Consider the following 22,796-nt stretch of genomic DNA (forward strand, 5'->3'; position numbering starts at 1 on the left):
GCCCACAGTGATAGCGCGGCGACCCGCCAGGCCACAGGGCCCGTCGGTGAGGCAGCGCGGCCCCGACGCGGTCGTCAGCCTGCCCAGCTTCAGCAGCTTCCCTCTAGCCACGCTTAATTCCCAGCCTCCCACTGGAGCCCCTCTTCGACACAGGCCGACCAAGTACCGCCTGGAGACAATCCCTCCCTGGCGCTCCAGGCTGCCGTGACACCCACAACACCGCTACGCTCTCTGCCACCCAGCCCTTCCCCCCCTTTTCGCCAACAGTAAGCGGCCATAGGCGCAGTGGGATTGCGTCACGCGCGCAAGGACTGACGGGATTTGGCGGGGTGCAGAACGGCGGGTAGCGAGTTCGTGCCCTCTGGTCGTGCGCAGGGCCTTCCCCAACCCTACACCTTACCATGCCCGCCGTCATGATCCCCGCGGCGCCCACCGCGCACGAGGTGCTGGAGATCGCGGGCTGCATCATCGACCGGCAGATCCAGGATGATCGCTGTTACCCGGACCTCTCCAAGCTGCTGGCGGTGCCGGTGCCTGGTAAGGAGCATTCGGTGGCCCTCTGCCTCGGGCTCTCGTCGCTTCAGCCGCCCCGGTGCGTTCGCCGCACCGCGCCCCCTGCAGGGTGGCCTTGGTTGGCATTTTGAGTGACTTTTATTTGTCTATAGCTGTATGTCACACACATGTAGTTATGATGTATGGTATAACTCCTCAAACATTTCTTTTGTCCTCCTTGAAACATCAGGACAGCATTTTGTCGTGGTTTAACCCTAGCCAGCAACTAAGCACCACACAGCCGCTCACTCACTTCCCCCTACCCAGTGGGATGGGGGAGAGAATCAGGAAAGAAAAAAAAGTAAAACTCGTGGGTTGAGATAAGAAGAGTTTAATAGAACAGAAAGGAAGAAGCTAATAATGATAATGGTAACATTAATAAAATGACAATAGTAATAATAAAAGGATTGGAATATACAAGTGATGCACAATGAAATTACTCGCCACCCACTGACCAACATCCAGTTAGTCCCTGAGCAGCGATTCCCCCCACTCCCCCTAGTATATATACTAGGCATGATGTCACATGGTATGGAATATTCCTTTGGCTGGTTTGGGTCAGCTGCCCTGGCTGTGTCCCCTCCCAACTTCTTGTGCCCCTCCAGCCTTCTTGCTGGCTAGGCATGAGAAGCTGAAAAATCCTTGACTTGAGACTAAACATTACTTAGCAACAACTGAAAACATCAGTGTGTTATCAACATTCTTCTCATAGTGAACTCAAAACACAGCATTATACTAGCTACTAGGAAGACAATTAACTCTATCCCAGCTGAAACCAGAACACATTTCCTACTTCATTGGTGCCAACTGTCTGGTGAAGTGGGCTGTGAAGAGGCACTCTAGAGCTGTAGGTGACCTAATCAATGTATATTCAGCAGGTATCAGGATACAAGTTGTCGTGGTTTAACCCCAGCCAGCAACTAAGCACCACACAGCCACTCACTCACTCCCCCCCATCCAGTGGGATGAGGGAGGAAATCAGGAAAAAAAAGGTAAAACTCCTGGGTTGAGATAAGAACGGTTTAATAGAACAGAAAAGAAGAAACTAATAATGATAACACTAATAAAATGACAACAGTAGTAATAAAAGGATTGGAATGTACAAATGATGCGCAGGGCAATTGCTCACCACCTGCCGACCGACACCCAGCTAGTCCCCCAGCGGCGATTCCCTGCCCCCCACTTCCCAGTTCCTAAACTAGATGGGACGTCACATGGTATGGAATACACCGTTGGCCAGTTTGGGTCAGGTGCCTTGGTTGTGTCCTGTGCCAACTTCTTGTGCCCTGGCTGGGCATGAGAAGCTGAAAAATCCTTGACTTTAGTCTAAACAATACTGAGCAACAACTGAAAACATCAGTGTTATCAACATTCTTCACATACTGAACTCAAAACATAGCACTGTACCAGCTACTAGGAAGACAATTAACTCTATCCCAGCTGAAACCAGGACACAAGTAAAGAGTATCTGTTTTCTGTTATGATATGATGTAATGTGCATGGCCAAAGTGTAGCTGCCCTAGCAGCATCATGGATACACATCACATAAAATAATGGGGGTACATGGGTATTTTAACTTGATACTGGGAGTACAGATCAGCTTTTCTAGGTGAAGGAATATGCTCCTGGCTTGTTCATGTGGCATATTTAATGTCGGGCCATACAATGAAAAAAGGGCTGGGGAGTGTCATGGAAAAAAGGGTGTAAAGAGTCGGCTGGGGGCCAGATGAGTTGTTGTAAGAGTCTGTTTGCAAATCTGTTTGCTCATGTCTGATTTGAGATTTAGATTTATTGTTTATGGTCCTGCTCCTACAGAAGCCTTTGTTCACACATATCTTGTGAGTAGTGGTATTTATATGCTTAAAGTCTTTGCAGTATCAAGACGTTTTTCTGCATAGTCTGAAGGCCTATGTTATTAATCGAAATTAAAATGAGAAATGCGCATTAGTCTAATTTAGATTTCACAGATTAGGAAACAATCAGGTAAAGACAGAGAAAGAGAATATAAACATTTTTTGTAAATTACTAATCCTTTATAGGAAGTCTAATCTTTTTTGTTGTTCTTAATTGCAGGTAGCCCTACTGTTTCTGGTATGTCAGATATGGATTATCCTTTGCAAGGACCAGGTTTGCCATCAATACCTAATCTTCCAGAGATCAGCTCAGTCCACAGAGTCCCACTTCCCCCAGAGCTAGTGGAACAGTTTTGATGTATCCTGATGAAAAATAATGTGTTAGGTTATGTAAGTAATAATATTGGAAATGAACTTTTTTCTTTCATAATCTTTTATTCGCTGATCTTTCTGTCAGACTACCAGAAATTAACTTTGATATTGTTCACGTTCCCTTCATAAGGCTCCAAGTGGTAACAAGGTCTATTTGTATACAGTTGCTGGTGGAATTAGTTTCTGTATGAAGAACTTTGAATGTTTATGGTACATAGTTTGTATACTACTATATATAAAGTAATATTATTTTTTGAAGTGCTCCAAAGGGGATTTTGCCTTTGCTAGCCAAAATTCATTTAGTCCTTACATCAGCAGTGCTTCAGATATGCAGTGCAATTGTATGATGGGAGTATTTTCAGAAATCAGCAGAGCTTGGCTAACCATCGAAAGTGACATTTTTATGTGGAACTATGAAGACGGGTATGTAGAGAACACATTTCCAGTTATGTTTTATTGGTATTATATCAAAATCAGGCAATTCCAGTAGTGGGAGATTGTTTACTGGTAGCACAGAGGTGTGCTATTCAGTTTAACTTATCTTGATTCCTTTCAGGTTTTACTGAAACTTTAGAATAAGTGTTTAAGGATTTTTAAGTGTCCTGGTTTTGGCTGGGATAGAGTTAATCGTCTTCCTAGTAGCTGGTATAGTGCTATGTTTTGGGTTCACTATGAGAAGAATGTTGATAGCACTGATGTTTTCAGTTGTTGCTAAGTAGTGTTTAGACTAAAGTCAAGGATTTTTCAGCTTCTCATGCCCAGCCAGCAAGAAGGCTGGAGGGGCACAAGAAGCGGGGAGGGGACACAGCCAGGGCAGCTGACCCAAAGTGGCCAAATGGGTATTCCATACCATGTGACGTCATGTCTAGTGTATAAACTTGGGGGAGTGGGGTTGGGGTATCGCCGCTCAGGGACTAACTGGGTGTTGGTCAGTGGGTGGTGAGCAATTGTATTGTGCATCACTTGTATATTCCAATCCTTTTATTATTACTATTGTCATTTTATTAGTGTTATCATTATCATTATTAGTTCCTTCTTTTCTGTTCTATTAAAGTCTTCTTATCTCAACCCACGAGTTTTACTTCTTTTCCCGATTCTCTCCCCCATCCCACTGGGTGGGGAGGGAGGGAGTGAGCGGCTGTGTGGTGCTTAGTTGCTGGCTGGGGTTAAACCACGACAAAGCGTTAGTAATACTGCTACCAAATCATCTAGAGATGGAAGAAAGGAAAATGCATTTGCTTAGTTAGACATATCTAATATCCTAAAGTTATTGCTGTATTTATGCTAGGGCTTTAATTATGACAAAAAATTAAAAAAAAAAAAATACTAATTGCCTATTTTTTCTAAGTAAATTTAGTAAGTACACTGATGCATATACAGTGGTCAGTCATTCCCACAGTGGTAAGTAATATGGTCTTAGTACTTTGAATTATTGTGATTGTAGCTCTCCTGCCTAACTTATTTTAAGGATGCATAAACCTGAAAATAATTTTGTTATCTTTTCAAATGACAGTGATATGTTTATAATTTGCAGGTTTGTTTCCTTATTTGTCTATATAGTAGTAATTCTTTTAGTAGGAATTGCTCTCTATATATTCTTGCATTTCTTAAGATTAAAGTTAAGATTGTGCCTCACATAGCTCCGCTCCATACATTTACATTGTGTTACAGTGCATTAAATACATTCACCAAATAATACAACACTTCATGGTGTTAATCATAAGGTACTGGGGAGGAGGTTGGGTTTTTTTGATTTAGATATATTGTACTTTTTTCCCATGAAAAATAAGTCTCTCCCTCTTGATGTTAATCAGCATTGCAGATGCTGCATTGTGTAATTCAGAGTAGACTGTATGAATTGACAGAATCCAAAAATATAAAATGCTGCAGTTGGGTTTCAGGTTTGAAACTCCACTATAGGGACTCCAAGCAGCTCAAATGATTGTATAGTTTTGCTGTGAAACTTCTCTGTCATTCCATTCTGCTGGACCTGCTTTCACCCAAAGCAAAATGTGTAGATGGCTTCCCAATGGTACAATAAGTATTTATAATTTTTAAATATACAGAATCTGATTTTGTTTACTTTGTTATTATGTGATACTGTGTGACATGTTTTATGCAGGGGTTTTTTGTTTGTTGACAGGGGAGATCTGGCTTATTTTGATGGCCTTAGTGAAACTATTCTTGCAGTGGATCTTGTAAAGCCAAAGGGAGGTAAGGAATATATGATTCGTGACTAGAATTAGGCACTTACTGAACCTTCTATGTATATTTTTTTGTATATGCATATGTAAAAATCTGTTTTATGTACATATATATATATGCAAGATACATGGGGTTTTTTTTGTTTTTAGCAACATGAAATTAATTATAAGCCAAAAATAATGTATAGTTTAACAGTCATTTACACTGATGATCTTGCGTTTTTTTGCCACATCATACTCTAAAGTTTGTACTGTTTATAAATTTACACATTCAGGTGATAACTTCCATGAGATCCTGATTTCTAGTCCTCCTAGTTTTTTTGATAGCTACTGCTTTGTCGTGGTTTCAGCCCAGCCGGTAACAAAGGACCACGCAGCCGCTCGCTCACTCCTCCGCCCCCCTCCGGTGGGATGGGGAGGAGACGGAGACGGAGGAGAGAAAAGAAAAAGAAACTGGAACCTCGAGGGTTGAGATAAAGGCAGTTTACTGGGACAAACACAAAAGAGATTACAACAACAACAACGGCACTAATGAAAAAAAAGTATACAAAAAGAGTGATGCACAGTGCAACTGCTCACCACCCGGGACCCGACGCTCCGCCACTTCCCCCACCGAAAACAGAGACCACCCCCCGGCCCGCTCCCCATTTATATACTGGGCATGATGTCACATGGTATGGAATAGCTCCTTGGCTACTCCAGGTCAGCTGCCCCGGCTATGCCCCCACCTCCCAGGTTCCTGTAAAAATTAACTCTATCCCAGCTGAACCCAGGACATGCTTACATAACATTGAAATCAAAGTCGAATCAGAAGTAGGGCTGAATTTAAAAGAAGCACATTTATAAGAAAAATGTAATTTTAAAGATCCTGTATTTCATGAACTGGAAGCTGAACTGCTGACTGATACTGCTTTCTAATTCTAGAGTTTCACAGATCATTAGGTCTTAAATATAACTTTCCCCTCTAATCCTTCTGATGTGTCTGTCCAAAGAATACAGTGGATATCTCATTGTGAGTTTGAGAGGTTGGCTGCAAACTAAAATCTAATTTTCTCCCCCTCTTTAGGTATATTCCAGCCTCATGTACAACACTTGTTCTGGCTACCCCCGTTGATATTGTGATTTTAGGTCTCAGTTGTGCTAATATACAAGCAAGTAATTCTCTCTCCTCCCCCCACCTCTTTAAGTAAATAAAAGAAGCTAATAGGGTAGCATTCACAGTTGTGCATTAACAAGTATGTAAGTATACAATGGATATTTATTAGTAGCCATTTGAAAAAAGAAAAACATGACCATGTGGTAAGCCCCTTGCATGTGGTAAGCCCCTTGCTAATTTTTAAATCATGTTACAGACAGGGTCAAATAATTTTTATGGGGTGTGCACCTGCTGGATCCTGGACTCCCATAGGAGCATTGAGTTGTATTATTCACATGTTTAACATAAAAACCCCAACATTTAAAACAGATATTCCTGTTTGTCCTGGTTTCAGCTGGGATAGAGCTAACTGTCTTCCTAGTAGCTGGTACAGTGCTATGTTTTGAGTTCAGCATGCGAAGAATGTTGATAACACTGATGTTTTCAGTTGTTGCTCAGTAGTGTTTAGACTACAGTCAAGGATTTTTCAGCTTCTCATGGCCAGCCAGGGCACAAGAAGTTGGCACAGGACACAACCAAGGCACCTGACCCAAACTGGCCAATGGTGTATTCCATACCATGTGACGTCCCATCTAGTTTAGGAACTGGGAAGTGGGGGGGGGCAGGGAATCGCTGCTCGGGGACTGGCGGGGTGTCGGTCGGCGGGTGGTGAGCTATTGCCCTGTGCATCATTTGTACATTCCAATCCTTTTATTACTACTGTTGTCATTTTATTAGTGTTATCATTATCATTATTCTTATCTCAACCCAGAAGTTTTACTCTTTTTTTTTTCCCGATTTCCTCCCCCATCCCACTGGATGGGGGAAGTGAGTGAGCGGCTGCGTGGTACTTAGTTGCTGGCTGGGGTTAAACCACGACACTGTTAATTAAACAGCATGTTAGAGAGGGAGAGGAGAGATGGGCATGGATCTTGGAACTGCTGAATGCGGTTTGTTAACCTTGTTGGCATTTGTGTTCCAACCACAGAAATTGAGAACCTAATACCATTTTTTTAATGCCATATATATTAATAGAGAAAATACACAATTGTTGAGAAAGTGAGAGGATTATAATCTTTTGCAATCTTTTGATACTATCTTGATGTGAAATAGAAATGTAGAAATCTGTAGTTTAGACTTGTCGGGATTTAGAGGATATGACAATGTATGGAAATGAAAAAACATTACATTTCCTTGGAAACTTATACAGAGAATTTTCTTTATTTTTTTTAAAAAACAGAAGATTTGTTACTCTGCAGTTCACTTTGGAGAATAGCTATTCCAGAATATGTTTACTAATTATGAAATTTGCTGTAATTTTTCCTGTTTTCTGAAATGCTTCTAATCACAGACCTGTAATATATATTAAAAACCTAAAAACTGAAGAGGATTTATTTAAGGTACTGGATTGCTCAATGACAATATGTCTGGCGGGATGCAGCTGCTACCAGACCCTCTCTATTCGCTCCCTACTGATAATACTTGCATTCTGGCAATAACATCCACTGATAATGGGCGTATCTTTTTGGCTGGAAAAGATGGCTGCTTATATGAAGTAGCTTACCAGGTGATTATAGGTTTTACACACAGGCATTTTTCATTGTTTCATGGTTGTGGGGTCTAGGCACTAAGAGCTCTAAAACATGTCAGATTTGCCATCTTTTCTTCCATAATTATGTTGCATGGCTTATTTGCACAACTGCTCTGATGTCTTAGCATAGATGCATTTTCTTTGAAGAAGTAGTAATTATATGAGGAACAGCAATACAGCTTTGGTCAACTTCAAAAATAAAATTAAAATCATGATATCTTGCACCCTTTTTTCATGTAAAATTTTCCTTTTAATGATCATCTACTGCTTTCAACTGAATAATATACTTTACTGAAATCAATGGTGTGTAGTTAGATTTTTACTTGTTTTCATACTTGTCCTGTTAATGACTTTTAAATATAACTGCTAGTTTGGTTTTTGTTTTGGTTTGTTTTTTCTTTCAACGCTGTATCTGTTTTAAATTGTAGGCTGAGGCAGGCTGGTTTAGCCAGTGCTGTAGAAAAATTAATCATTCAAAGAGCATGCTGTCTTTCCTTATTCCTTCATTGCTACAGTTCATGTTCCCAGAGGATGGTAAGTATTGATGTTAAAGACTTATACAATAATTTAATGTAACCTTTTAAATAATACTACCAAGAAGTTCGACTGAATAGTTTCCTCATTCTGTGCATATAGTTATTGTCAATGAAACTTGCAGTGGTTGGCGATTATGAAAATCAGGTTACTTGTTTGTGTGTCTAGGTCAGGATATAGATGCCAAAGCCTGAAAAGTTTGACATTTACGACTAAAGTTAGTGTTCTGTAGTACAAAATTAATATGTGCTTAGTGAGATCACTGGAAACAGAAGAATCTTTAAGTAAATAATTTTACCCTGTTTCACTGTTTAGTGAAAAATTACTTTGAAATTATTATGCAATTTCTTGCTTTCTTTTTTGTTTGTTTGCTAATAATTGTGTGAAATTGTTTGCTGTTTTAAATCCCTTCCAGTAGGAGTCCTGTGTGGGACTCCTGCAGTTTTTGTTAACTTGCAATTAATTATTTTATAAATATTCTGTCTTAAACTTGTTTTCACCAAGTCCAATGTTGATTTGTTGCTTCTTTCTTTTGTTCCCCCTCCTCAGATCCTGTAGTTCAAATCGCCATTGACAACTCTCGAAATATCTTATATACCCGCTCAGAAAAAGGAGTGCTGCAAGTATGTGACTTATTCTAATGACTGTTGGCTATGTTACTAATGTGTATATAATTTTTTAAGTTTTTCTCAGTACCTGGGAATTCTCTGTAGGTGTGTCAGGTTATTATTCTGGTTTATCTTTCCCTAACACAGTATGTGTTGAAGACCTAAAATACTTTCTTCTGAGGAAAGAGTAGCCTTTTGATCTTCTCAATTATATGGAAACATGGGGATGGAATAAAAATAGAGTTTGAGTTGCTGCTTGATAGGTGAGGCTGTATGAATTAATTCAACTGTAAATCGCTGTGTTATTGTATTGCAGGTTTACGATTTGGGACAAGATGGTAAAGGAATGACCAGGGTTACTTCTCTTTCATAAAATGCTATAGTTTCTGCTGCTGGGAGCATTGCCAAGTATATTTATAAGTATAATGTAAGAGGATTCCTGTAAGACCAATAGTTTCACAGTATATTTTTGAAGAATGTTGTTTGCTTATTTCTTTTGATTGAGAGTGTATGGGGTTGGTTTGTTTTAGAACAATAGATCGTTCTGTATTTAAGCCTATTGTTCAAATAGCAGTGATTGAAAATTCTGAATCCATATACTGTCAACTACTAGCAATCACACATGCAGGTAAGAAAGCAATGCTAATTGCCCCCCTTTTAAACTGATAAACAGCATCTGCACAATTTAACAAAATTATGACCTTTTTTCCCTTTTGTTCAGGTGTCCGACTGTATTTTAGTACTTCACAAGTTAAGCATCCAACAGCTCGTCCCTCTATGTTAACCTTGGTTCATGTCCATTTGCCACCTGGATTTTCAGCTTCTTCTAATGTGGAGAAGCCCTCAAAGGTTCACAGAGCTATTTATAGCAAAGGTAAGCAGTGGAATACAGCTCAATGAATTGTTTTCCTGTTTTGGGGTTTTTTTGTGGTTTTTTTTTGTGACAGTCACTATTGCACTATTTTACATTGGCGAGTTTGAAGCAATGGGAATAACTGAGAACTAAACATGGCTTCTGTGTGTTACTGGGAGAGTTCTTGGAAGTGGAAGGTTGTCATATTTTTCAGTATTTAGTTCTTTTGCAAGGTACAGTGTTTGAGCAGAGAACTCTGTTCATGTGTTGATCAACCATTTTTTTCTTGCAATTGCTAATCTCCCCATAAAATAGATTTAATATAATGCAAATTTGCCTATATGTCTCTAGCCATGTGTGATAACTTCTGGAAAGCAGGGGATAGAATAGGCTTCTTGCCTATTCAGTGCCTCTCATCTTTGCTGAGTTTACCAAGTGTTCTGACTTGTTTATTTTTAAACTCATTTAGCTACTGATACCACGTAAGCTACCAAACAGCTGCCAGATCGTTCCAGCTTTATGTCACTTACGATTGTAGGCTGAATTTTTAAGTGCTGTAGAAATGTGGGGAGAAACATCTCTATGTTGCTGACCCTTTTAGTTGTACATACTGATTTTTATCCTTGAAGTCATTTCCGGATGGTTTTTTTCACCCAGGACCTGTTTAAACATCTCATTTTTGAGGCATGTTCTATCTATTTTAGGCTCATTATTGTTTGTACCTTTCAGAGTAGATGGCAAGATGGTGTCAAAAGTGACCTCCTGAAGAACCCCATGACATACAAACTCAGGAGATATTATTTGCTGTTCAAATTGTATGATGAGGACTTAAAGATTGATTTTTACTAAATAAGGAATTAATGAATTTGCATCTAATGCATGGTTATTGCTTCTAATACAAACTTAATAACGCTGTTCTTGCTAGGGGTCCTGCTAATGGCAGCTTCAGAAAATGAGGATAATGACATCCTGTGGTGTATCAATCATGATTCTTTCCCTTTTCAAAAGACAATGATGGAAACACAGGTACTAAAGTAAACAATAGAATTTTGATGGATTATAGATATTTTTTTTCTTTCTTTCTTTCTTTCTGATAACGAATACTTGAATAATACTATCTGAAAGAAATAGGTAGTTCACAGAAAACTTCCATGAGGAGTTTGGAAACACAAAGCTACTAATCAATATACTTCAAAGAAAAAAAACCCAAATTTTTTTAGTAGGCATTTTGTCAGTGAATGGGAACTGATCTCTTAGTAGGAATTCCCAGTTCAGCCATATTTTCTAGCTTCATGCAAGATATGTATCAAAAGCAATTGCCTTGACTTCTAAGATTTGACTTCTAATTAACATATTTGAAAATATTGTTGTCTATAGCACGCTGCATATTGTGCACAAGCACATGAAGACATGGTCCCCAGCCCATAGTGTGCTGACTGTTGTTTATTTTTAAACTCTCCTGGTTGTGTAGGGATGTTGTGGTTTAACCCCAGCTGGCAACTAAGCACCACGCAGCCGCTCACTCACTCCCCCCTCACCCAGTGGGATGGGGGAGAAAATCGGGAAAAAGAAGCAAAACCCGCAGGTTGAAATAAGAACGGTTTAATAGAACAGAAGAAACTAATAATGATAACACTAATAAAATGACAACAGCAATAATGAAAGGATTGGAATGTACAAATGATGCGCAGGGCAATTGCTCACCACCTGCCGACAAACACCCAGCTAGTCCCCCGAGCTGCGATTCCCCACCCCCACTCCCCAGTTCCTATACTAGATGTGACGTCACATGGTATGGAATACCCCATTGGCCACTTTGGGTCAGCTGCCCTGGCTGTGTCCTGTGCCAACTTCTTGTGCCCCTCCAGCTTTCTCGCTGTCTGGGCATGAGAAGCTGAAAAATCCTTGACTTCAGACTAAACACTACTTAGCAATAACTGAAAACATCAGTGCTATCAACATTCTTCTCATACCTAACTCAAAAACATAGCACTGTACCAGCTACTAGGAAGACAGTTAACTCTATCCCAGCTGAAACTAGGACAAGGGATGGGGTCAGGAAGGCCAAGGCGCAGCTGGAGCTGAACTTGGCAAGGGAAACAAAGAATAATAAGAAGGGCTTCTATAGGTATGTCAGCCAGAAAAGGAAGGTCAAAGAAAATGCCCCCCCCCGATGAACACGACTGGCAAACTGGTAACAACAGACGAGGAGAAGGCTGAGGTACTCAAAAACTTTTTTTACCTCAGTCTTCACTGGCAATCTCTCTTCCCATACCTCTCAAGTGGATGGACCTCAAGGCAGGGACTGGGGGAGCAAAGTCCCTCCCACTGTAAGAGAAGATCAGGTTTGAGACCGCCTGAGGAACCTGAACATACATAAGCCTATGGGACCTGACAAGATGCATCCCAGAGTCCTGAGGGAAATGCCTGATGTAGTTGCCAAGTCACTCTCCATGATATTTGAAAAGTCATGGCAGTCAGGTGAAGTCCCCAGGGACTGGAAAAAGGGAAACATTGCACCCATTTTTAAAAAGGGTAGAAAGGAGGACCCTGGGAACTACTGACCTGTCAGCCTCACCTCTGTGCCTGGGAAGATCATGGAACAGATCCTCCTAGAAGCTATGCTAAGGCACATGGAGGACAGGGAGGTGATTTGAGACAGCCAGCATGGCTTCACCAAGGGCAAGTCTTGCCTGGCCAACCTAGTGGCCTTCTACAATGGAGTGAGTGCATTAGTGGACAAGGGAAGAGCTATGGATGTCATCTATCTGGACCTCTGTAAGGCCTTTGACACGGTACCCCCCAACATCTTTCTCTCTAAATTGGAGAGAGATGGATTTGATGGATGGACTTTTTGCTGGATAAGGAATTGGCTGGATGGTCGCATCCAGAGGGTAGCAGTCAATGGCTCAGTGTCTGGATGGAGATCAGTGATGAGTGGTGTCCCTCAGGGGTCTGTATTGGGGCCAGCACTGTTCAATATCTTCATCAACAACAGAGACAGTGGGATTGAGTGCACCCTCAGCAAGTTTGCAGATGACACCAAGCTGAGTGTGGTTGACACACCTGAGGGACAAGGGATGCCATCCAGAGGGACCTGGACAAGCTCAAGAAGTGGGCCCATGTGAACCTCATGAGGTTCAACAAGGCCAAGTGCAAGGTCCTGCACCTGGGTTGGAGCAAACTCCAGTACCATTACAGGCTGGGGGATGAAGGGATTGAGAACAGCCCTGTGGAGAAGGACTTGGGGGTATTAGTGGATGAAAAGCTGGACATGAGCTGGCAATGTGAGCTCGCAGCCCAGAAAGCCAACCGTATCCTGTGCTGCATAAAAAGAAGCGTGGCCAGCAAGTCGAGGGAGGCAATTCTTCCCCTCTACTCTGTTCTGGTGAGACCCTACCTGGAGTACTGTGTCCAGCTCTGGGGTCCCAGAAGACAAGAAAGCCATGGACCTGTTGGAGTGGGTCCAGAGGAGGGCCATAAAAAATGATCAGAGGGATAGAACACCTCTCCTATGAGGAAAGGCTGAGAGAGTTGGGGTTGTTCAGTCTGGAGAAGAGAAGGCTCCAGGGAGACCTTATTATGGCCTTTCTATACTTAAAGGGGGCTTATAAGAAAGATGGGGACAGAGTTTTTAGTAGGGCCTGTAGCGATAGGACAAGGGTTAATGGTTTTGAACTAAAAGAGGGTAGGTTCAGACTAGATAGAAGGAAGAAATTTACAATGAGTGTGGTGAAACACTGGAACAGGTTGCCCAGAGAGATTGTAGATGCCTCATCCCTGAAAGCATTCAAGGTCAGGTTGGATGGGGCTTTGAGCAACCTGATCTAGTTGAAGATGTCCCTGCTCATTGCAGGGGGGTTGGAGTAGATGACCTTTAAAGGTCCCTTCCAACCCAAACCATTCTATGATTCTATGTTAGTGGTGTTCATTGACGAGGATAACACTTGGCAAAGGTGGTTGTTTAAAATTTAGGTGCTAGAGACTTTGGGTTTCTTTATTTAAACAGATATGCTATGTCTTCATTAAATTTCAGACATGATTAATCTCTTCATCTCTTCATTATTTCACTCTATTTTTTTTCTTTCCTGATTTTCTTTTTCCCAATTGTTACATAAGTGGGTTTGTAGGAGGGGCTTGGAGAGGGTTAGTTGCCTTATGCATCAGTTCAGGGATAACGTTCCATGCATTCCAGCACTGAAGGAAGTCTGGAGTCTTCTGCTGAAGTAGAAGGATGACATGTCAAAAATAGTATTATTGGAGGAGCAATGGTAGAATTGGAGTGAATGGAGAGACTGTATAAGTTAAAAGTTTCAAAGTAAGGTTTTGATTTATCTGCTGTTTTAGTAACTTACAAAGGAGATTTATTACTCCATCTCTCTTCCCTGCAAAAACGTACACATAAATATCCCAAGTGCTGACCTCTCTTTTTTCCGAGGCATTTGACAGTAACAGACAGCTAGATTTCCCAAACAAAACTGCAACCTGTTCTTGAGCAGTTCTTCTTCATTAGCATACATAGTTTTCTGGAATATCTTCACTACCATACATCTTTTCTTGAGTTATATTTAAAGTACTGCTGCCAACCATGAAAGTCTTGTAAACCCTTATGATTCAGTTGCAGCATTTTTTGTTTCTTTAATAATAAATAAATAAAACTAATGATACCTTTGGTACTTACTTCTCACATGGTTAACAGATTGTTGCTGTTTATATTGAAGCAGCACTAAAAGATCCCACTTTGCAAGTTGTTTTACATTTAAATACAAAACACTGTCCCTGTCCCCCAAAAGAAGCAATATATTCCGTGTCTCCCAAAAGAAGCAGTATATATAGCTGTAAATTTGGTGATAATCTTCTGTAAGACAATACAAGAACTTGCTTATTTTCTTTGGGTTTTCTTGTGTCAAGAGTAGTTTCTATTCTGTGTAATTTTAAATTGTAAATAGTAAAATATCCCCATGGATGTACAAAATCCATGTCTGTTGCCAAACTTTGGATAATATCTATCTGTTTAGATGACTATCTGTATTGATGGACATTCCTGGGCTCTTTCTGCTATCAATGAATTTAAAGTTCAGAAGATTGTAACACCGCTAAATAAAGACACTATTCCAAGAACTGATTCCCCTATTGTCGTGCAGCAACACATGTTGCCACCTAAGAAGTTTGTTCTGCTTTCAACCCAGGTGAGTATTACTTTTCTTAATACAGGAAATCAGAAGAATAAGTATAAAGTTGGAAGACTGATCTAAGCCTGTAAATATTTATTCATTTTTAATATGTTTTTAGGATTATATTACGAACATAAAAAGGAATAAGGGAGAAGATTGCTGAAACCATCTGTACCTATTTTAAATTTACTCAAAGCTCTTGGGCCAGCTTCTCTTGTATAGTGTATTAATCGTTTTTCTTGGCCTCAGGAGACCCTTGCAGATACGGATCATCTGAGAAGTTCTTTTAGCCTTGGTTATACTCATGATTATGTGAAGTTGAAACAGACACGGGCTGCCCAGAAAATATAGTTTGAGTAAATATTGTTGGCAATTGAAATTTGAACAAATAATTTCTTCTTTGTCATAGAAGAAGTCCCAAAAGGGTTTTTTGAAAGGGTTTTAAAAAACCAAAACAAAACCCACAAAAAGAAAAAAGAAATTAACTTTCCTACTTCTCTTTTCTGATAACATTTGGCAATATTTTAGGGTACTTACTATCTTAACCAATAGGCAATTTTAAAAAATGTTTAATCATTAATGTCTTGCAACCTCTAGACTCAACCTGCATTTGTTTAATGGCAGCTGTTTTGTTAAAGGCACTAATCAGACCCTCTGCAGTAGTTAGTGTGGATGCAGGCAAGATGATTGAATGGAGTCTTACTGTGCCCTTGATCCTGAATTCTTCAAGCATTTTTTTCCAGGCAGTTTTGAGGATTTGCAAGATGCATATAGCAAGTATATAAAGAAAAAGAAAGGCTTTATGTTTGTATTGTATGCTTCATGTTAGGCTAATTAACTCAATTTCTGGAGAGTTTATAGCCATTGCAGTATTTTTCCTGCTTTTCCTAGACTTGCTAGAGAATTTTCTGCATGTGAATGGGAACTAGGCTTTAGGCACCATTCAAATTACACTTTGATCCAATAGTGCAAGGAAGGAAAATTCAGAATGCTAAAGATAAGCATTTTGGGGAGGGAGTGTTGGTATGGCCAGTGTAAAGACAGCTTTATTCAAACTTTGTATTTTAGGTTACTTTTAGGGGAGCTTTATGTTTCATAAACTCAGACCTGTCAATCAGCTGCGGCATCTTCTTGTTAGCAATATAGGTGGAGATGGAGAAGAGATTGAAAGAATTTTTAAGTTGCATCAGGTAACAACTTTTGACCTGTTATGAAAAATGCAAGATTTATAATATTTATGTAAATCTAATAGCTTTTTGTAGCATGTGTCCCTTTTTTTTGTTGTTGTTGCTGCTGCAAGCTTCTAGTTAACATTTCATTTATCGAATTAAGTATTAGCTTTTCCTCCTGTGTTGTCTACATAAAACAAGATTGTATAATGAGAAATAATTTCTCATTTTATGATATGTGTGAGCTGACACAGGCAGGACACAGGAACAACCACAAAACCACAGATGAAATGCAAAGAGTAAATTTATTTTCATTACCTCGTGAACCGGGGGATCCCTGAAGCAGCACCTGGGCAGAGGCACACAAGCGGGGACGCAGGCACTGCGGAGCTCAGTCCTTGCTAGAGGATCACCAAACCTGCTGGTTTTGCCCGTTTTTCAGGGATTCGCACAGGTGTAGTTTACCACTGTGCTTTGATCTTTCCCGCAGCAGGGCAGGAATCTCAAGCATGTCCAATAGGGTGCCTCTGAGCCTATTCCAAGCCTATGTTATCTGAACACAGATGTTCTACTTGTCAAACACACAAGGATAGACAATTAGAATGATATATGTATTTTTCTACACCCCAGCTGCAAGTCACCTGAGTGTGTTTACAATCCTCCTTGCCATTCTTCTGTTATTTTCCCACAACATCTAAAAATGGAAGTGTAATTCATTTTCCCTGAAATTCTTATATTTCTTGTACACAGAAGTATAATGCAGTTCTTAGTTTAGGAAAGGAGTTAATCTAAGACCAGGGGAGGAAGAGTTTCTAAAAAAGTTAAATTCCTACCACTATAAGAGGTTTTTACATTTTGAAGGCCAGTACAAATGTGTAAACTGATCTATTTGTTTTGTTTAAGGTAAATAACAGAGAAGCAGGAAGGAAGCTATTGTGGATTACAATTTTAATTTGACTAGTGCTGATTAGTATCTGTAGTGAATGTTCACTGTAATCTGTTCTCTTGTGCTTTGATAGGACACACTAAGTGATATTTTAACATGCCATTAGAATATGCAAGCCATTATTACTTGTATAGATTATTTTTTTTCAAACACAATCTTAATTATACATTTCTGTAGATATTTCATGAATCTTAGTCATAATTAGGTGATTGTCATGGTTTAACTCCAGCCGGCAACTAAGCACCACACAGCTGCTTGCTCACTCCCCCCGCGTCAGGATGGGGGAGAGAATCAGAAGAGTGAAAATGACAAAACTCATGGGTTGAGATAAAGACAGTTTAATAGGTAAAGCAAAAGACACGCACGCAAGCAAAGCAAAACAAGGAATTCGTTCACCACTTCCCATCGGCAGACAGGTGTTCAGCTATCTCCAGGAAAGCAGGGCTCCATCACATGTAACGGTTACTTGGGAAGACAAACGCCATCACTCCAAACGTCCCCCCCCTTCCTTCTTCTTCCCCCAGCTTTATATGCTGAGCATGATGTCATATGTTCTGGAATATCCCTCAGGTCAGTTGGGGTCAGCTGTCCCAGCTATGTCCCCTCCCAACTTCATGTGCACCCCCAGCCTACTTGCTGGTGGGGTGGGGTGAGGAGCAGAAAAGGCCTTGACTCTGTGTAAGCACTGCTCAGCAGTAACAAAAACATCTTGGCATTATCAACACTGTTTCCAGCACAAATCCAAAACATAGCCTCATACTTGTGGGGAGAGACTTGAAGGAATCAGACAGGACAGCGGGTACTGCTCGGTTGTTAGAAAGGGATGTGCTGGAACTTGTAGGCTATAAACCTTGGGAGGCCTGATAAGGGAAATAGAGAGGCGCTGAGGTGGTGGAGAATTACTGACCTATGAGTCATTTTCGATAAGGTGCTGGAACTTAGAGTCTTTTGCAAAAATAGCTTAGTTGCTGACAGTCCAATTGTTAAAGTTAAGTAGCTACCAATTAGCGCGCGCTGATAAGAACTTTGAAGCATAATAACCAATCAGTTCAAAAAATGCGTCTTCTAATTTTCTATATAAACGAGTGTTATATGCAATAAAACGGACCCTCTGCTTGCATCAAGCTGTGTCCCATCTCTCAATCGCGGCAAATTGGCGACCCCGACGTGATTCCAGGGTCCAGGAACCGCCTATCTGCGTGGCATGCTGTGAGTCCCACAGAACGTTGAATGAGCTGCTGAAAGGAAGCAGGAGCCGGCCGGCCTGAAATCCCTCTGTAGTAGAGAGGTGAGCTGTGGGAAACATGGGGAATCAAGCGTCTTCCCCGGAAAGAGATGTATATGAGCTTATGAAAGCTCTTCTTCAAAAGCATGGGAAAGTTATCTCTGGGCATGATCTTAAAGCAATGCTTAAATGGGTACAAACAAAGATACCGGCTGTAACTGCTTCTAGCATCTTTACGCAGGAACTTTGGGATGATGTGGGGGTGAAGTTGTGGGACTCTGCCACATCGGGGGATGTAGAAGCACAGCATATGCTTCCGTGGTGGAGGATCATTTTTCAAACCCTAAAAGCTCAAGAGAAGAGTAATAATGGTGACGTAAAGACTAAAGGGAATGCCCCCACGGTCCCTTCTCTGCCTTCGTAAGGTCAAAGCTGCCAAGGACCCCCAGAGGTCGGCGCCACAAATTATCCTCCGGAGGAGGTCCCCTTTGATCCAGGGCCGGTAAACCCCAAGAAGGAGACAGACCTATATCCCCCTGACCCACACGACGTGTGGGCTAATATAAGACGCCAAGCCTTAAAGGAAGGGGATCTCGAGATTGCCAAAATGATAGTTGCCCCCGTAATTTATCAAGGCTGGGGGGTACAATGGGAAGCCTTATCCTTTCCCATAATTAAGGAACTGCGCTGTACCGTCACGGAGCACGGGCTTTCCTCTCCTTATTTCGCGAGCCTGTTATCTTCTGGTTTTGATACTTATGTTATGACTCCTCATGATTTAAAGTCTCTAGCAAAATTACTGTTAATTCCTACTCAGTTTACGCTGTGGGAGTCACATTGGAGGGGGGGGCTCCAGGCACTTCTCACGTTTGCGGGTAATGCTAATCAAGTTGTGGCTGCATTAACCATAGAACATCTTACCGGCACCGGTCAGCACACTGATCCAATAGCTCAGGCACGGGATATCCCTCAGGAGGCTCTTGAAGCGGTCCGTGAAGAAGTGAAAAAGGCTTTTTTTAAGGTCCCTGACACACAAAAGCCACAGAAAGCTTTTACAACTATTACTCAAGGACCCCAAGAGCCCTATATGCAATTTATTGATAGATTAAAACAGGCTCTGGAGTGTCAGATAGACAATGTGGAAGCGCGAGAAATTTTGTTGTTGAAACTGGCTGTAGAAAATGCTAATGTGGATTGTAAAAAGCTCCTGAAATCCCTCCCTAAACCAAATCCTACACTGATTGAAATGGTGGAAGCTTGTAATAGAATTGGCACTGTGGATCATAAATTTGAGGCCATGGCTGCTGCCTTTGCAGCCATGCGCGGTCCGTCACATTTGGGGAATTGCTACGGCTGTGGTAAACCAGGGCATTTAAAAAAGAACTGCCTGTCTATGAATGTGGGAGCCAGGCACCAAGCCCCTGGGGTTTGCCCTAAATGCCGAAAAGGGCGTCATTATGCTAATCAATGTTGGTCTAAGTATGATTTTCAGGGTCAATTGATACAGGGAAACCGGTCGCGGAGCGTGGGGCAGCGACGCGCGCAGACACAAGTACCGCAGCCAACATCTCAACCCCCATGGAGGGAAGCAGCAGTGCCTCAAGTCTTCATCCAGCAACAGCTGGGAGTGCCGGATTGGACCTGGCAACCGCCCACACAGTAACGTTACTTGACTGTTCAGTTCACTTGCTGTCGACAAATATTTCGGGACCCTTGCCCCCCAAAACACAAGCGCTGTTGTTAGGGAGATCATCTACCACATTGTCGGGGCTTTTTGTATTACCAGGGGTCATTGATTCTGATAGTACTGATGAAATTAAAATTATGGCATGGACTCCATTTCCTCCCTGCACGATACCTACAGGTAGTCGTGTAGCGCAATTAATATTGATTCCTGCGGGGATGAACTCCCCCATTCCTAGTCAATCTCCTCAAAGGCGGGGAGGGTTTGGGTCTACAGGGAACCCACAAATTCTATGAGTGCAATCTCTTTCTCAGAACCGACCTGTATGTCAATGTACCCTCATCCGCGGAGGGCAACAAGTAGTACTAAATGGAATTATTGATACTGGAGCCGATGTCACGGTAATATCTCTGGCTAAGTGGCCTCCACAATGGCCTCTGGCTAATGCTTCCCAAGCATTGGCTGGAATTGGAGGAACTGGTAACAGCCGCCAAAGTGTGGAATTAATCCAAATCCAAGGTCCAGAGGGGCATATAGCCTCTGTTAAACCTTTTGTGTTACCCGTCCCTATGATTCTATGGGGGTGTGATGTGCTGTCCCAGTGGGGAATGTCCATTCGGACACATTTTTAGAAGGGGCCATTGAAGCGCGCGACACCCTTAAATTGACATGGAAGACCAGTACCCCTATTTGGGTAGATCAATGGCCCCTACCACTGGAAAAGCTTCGCGCCCTCCAAGAATTAGTTATGGAACAGTTAACAAAAGGGCATATTGTGCCTTCTACCAGTCCTTGGAACTTGCCTATCTTTGTTATTAAAAAACAAACCGGCAAGTGGCACTTGCTTCACGACCTCAGAAAAATTAATGATGCTATGGAAGACATGGGAGCCCTCCAACCAGGACTCCCGTCCCCCACTATGATTCCTCAAAATTGGTATTTGACTGTTATCGATCTCAAAGATTGCTTTTTTAATATCCCACTACACTCCGAGGATGCTCCTAAATTTGCCTTTTCAGTTCCAAGCGTCAACATGCAAGCCCTGTTGCAAAGATACCAGTGGGTTGTGCTGCCACAAGGAATGAAGAATAGTCCTACAATTTGTCAGTGGTATGTAGCTAAAGTACTTAGTCCGGTTAGGATTGCGATGCCTAGTGTCTTGTTATACCATTATATGGATGACATCTTGGTGGCTGCACAACATCACGAGGTCGTGGAGGAAGCTGTAGCCCTTGTCATGGCTGCCATCAACTCGGCAGGCCTCTGTATTGCGCCGGAAAAAATTCAAATTACTGGCATCCCTCATTCCCCTACAGGTCAATCTCTAATTGAACGTTCTCACCAGTCTTTGAAGCGCTTACTACAACAACAAAAAGGGTGAGTAGGGATTGCCACCCCTGAGGAACGACTACAGAAAGCTTTGTATGTTTTTAACTTCTTGAATTGTTCTTTGCTAGATAATAATCCTCCGATAGTTCAACATTTTAACGTGAATACGTCATTCGAGACACGAGTTAAAGCCCCAGTGTTGGTTCGCGACCCAGAAACAGGTAAAAATAATGGGACCATATCCCCTTGTCACGTGGGGAAGAGGTTATGCTTGTGTCTCCACAGAGAAAGGCCCCAGGTGGATTCCAGCAAAGAACGTGCGTCCATTCCATGAATCCCTGCCTCGAGCGCCCGACGAGCCCGGCAGGGACTCTGCTCAACCCCCAGATCGCCCTCCTGAACAACAACTCCCTGACCTTCTTGAGGCTACGGAGAACACCTATGGAACTTCATAGACTGGGGATCATTAGTATTGTTTATGCTTTAGCCGTCTTTATTCTCTTATTGCTTTTTATACGCTGCTTGTTACAATGTTTGCAACGACTGATAGAGCGCTGCATGAAAAAGATTCTTTTTCTGCAACAGGAAGGGGGAGATGTGGGGAGAGACTTGAAGGAATCAGACAGGACAGCAGGTACTGCTCGGTTGTTAGAAAGGGATGTGCTGGAACTTGTAGGCTATAAACCTTGGGAGGCCTGATAAGGGAAATAGAGAGGCGCTGAGGTGGTGGAGAATTACTGACCTATGAGTCATGTTCGATAAGGTGCTGGAACTTAGAGTCTTTTGCAAAAATAGCTTAGTTGCTGACAGTCCAATTGTTAAAGTTAAGTAGCTACCAATTAGCGCGCGCTGATAAGAACTTTGAAGCATAATAACCAATCAGTTCAAAAAATGCGTCTTCTAATTTTCTATATAAACGAGTGTTATATGCAATAAAACGGACCCTCTGCTTGCATCAAGCTGTGTCCCGTCTCTCAATCGCGTCACATACTAGCTACTATGAAGAAATTTAACTCTATCCCAGCCAAAACCAGCACAGTGATAGGCATGGAGATTGTTTCGTACCAGTAACCTTACTGAGTTTGCAAAAACTGTGTATAACAAAAGCTTGCCTGCTATAGTGGGATGCCTCACTATGATTCACTTCCTGTCTATAATTGGGAAGAGCTGATTTCCTTGCCTTTTAAATAATATGATGCAAAAAGTATTTACTGTTTAGTTATTGACCAATATAACTTCTGTATATTTCTTATCAACTTGATATAAGCTGCCACGCTAATAGTACAATATGCTCTAGGAGGGTCAGGCCTGTGCCTTTTGCTTCATCTTGGCCTGTTCTAATGCTGCATGTGACAGAGAAGTGTATGCCTGGGCTATTCGAGCATTCTTCAGGTAAGTTTCAGTTCTGTAGTTCTGAATATTATGCTTAGGATTACTACAGCCACTAAATAATCGTATAGACTCTTTAATCATAGAATTGTAGAATCATTTAGGTTGGAAAAGACCCTTAAGATCATCGAGTCCAACCATAAATCTAATGCTGCCAAGTCCACCACTAAACCATGTC

General features: G+C 41.6%; 1 pseudogene; it reads left to right on the top strand.

The window, feature by feature from the left end:
- Positions 1–296: 296 nt before the first annotated feature.
- Positions 297–22,172, top strand: LOC126035565 (nuclear pore complex protein Nup155-like; annotated as a pseudogene).
- The last annotated feature ends 624 nt before the right edge of the window (positions 22,173–22,796 follow it).

The sequence above is a fragment of the Accipiter gentilis genome, chromosome W, assembly GCF_929443795.1.
Source record: "Accipiter gentilis chromosome W, bAccGen1.1, whole genome shotgun sequence".
In the NCBI taxonomy this organism is placed as follows: domain Eukaryota; kingdom Metazoa; phylum Chordata; class Aves; order Accipitriformes; family Accipitridae; genus Astur; species Astur gentilis.